This window comes from Photinus pyralis, unplaced genomic scaffold, assembly GCF_008802855.1.
Source record: "Photinus pyralis isolate 1611_PpyrPB1 unplaced genomic scaffold, Ppyr1.3 Ppyr1.4_LG10, whole genome shotgun sequence".
Taxonomy (NCBI): domain Eukaryota; kingdom Metazoa; phylum Arthropoda; class Insecta; order Coleoptera; family Lampyridae; genus Photinus; species Photinus pyralis.
This window is the reverse complement of record NW_022170250.1, coordinates 5,557,027-5,557,981: the sequence shown is the minus strand read 5'-3', so window position 1 is coordinate 5,557,981 and position 955 is coordinate 5,557,027.

The window sequence follows — 955 nt, the reverse complement described above, 5'->3', positions numbered from 1 at the left end:
CCTGCAGAATCCTTAATTTCAAACAGTTCCCAGATTGGGCTACTAGTTCAAAAGTTACAACCCTTTGAATTTTTTTCTAGTCTATAACTTTTGATTGAGAAGTCTGATCGAAAAAGTACAAATTGATTTGGATTCTACGCACCCAAATTCATAAGAAAAAGTGTTTTCCCGAGAAATTTTGGTGCAGTCGATTTTTGGTAAAAAAGGAAGGTTTTAACACTGCCTTTTTTTGAGCACCGAAAAAAAATTGTCTCAGATCGACCCGGAAAAAGAATTTTCTTATAGAATGTGGCCTGTAGAATCCATAATTTCAAACAGTTCCAAGATTGGGCTACTAGTTCAATAGTTACAGCCCTTTGAATTTTTTTTCGAAATTGGATTCTAGTCTATAACTTTTGATTGAGAAGTCTCATAGAAAAAGTACGAATTGATTTGGATTCTACGCACCAAATTAATACGAAAAAGTGTTTTCCCGATAAATTTTGGTGTAGTCGATTTTTGGTAAAAAAGGAAGGTTATACACTGCCTTTTTTTGAGCCCCGAAAAAAAAATTCTCAGATCGACCCGGAAAAAAAAAATTTTCTTATAGAATGTGGCCTGTAGAATCCATAATTTCAAACAGTTCCAAGATTGGGCTACTAGTTCAAAAGTTACAGCCTTTGAATTTTCTTTCGAAATTGGTTTCTAGTCTATAACTTTTGATTGGAGAAGTCTGATCGAAAAAAGTACGAATTGATTTGGATTCTACGCACCCAAATTAATAAGAAAAAGTGTTTTCCCGAGAAATTTTGGTGTAGTCGATTTTTGGTAAAAAAGGAAGGTTAACACTGCCTTTTTTTGAGCCCCGAAAAAAATTGTTTCAGATCGACCCGGAAAAAAAATTTTCTTATAGCAAGTGGCCTGTAGAATCCATAATTTCAAACAGTTCCAAGATTGGGCTACTAGTTCAAAAGTT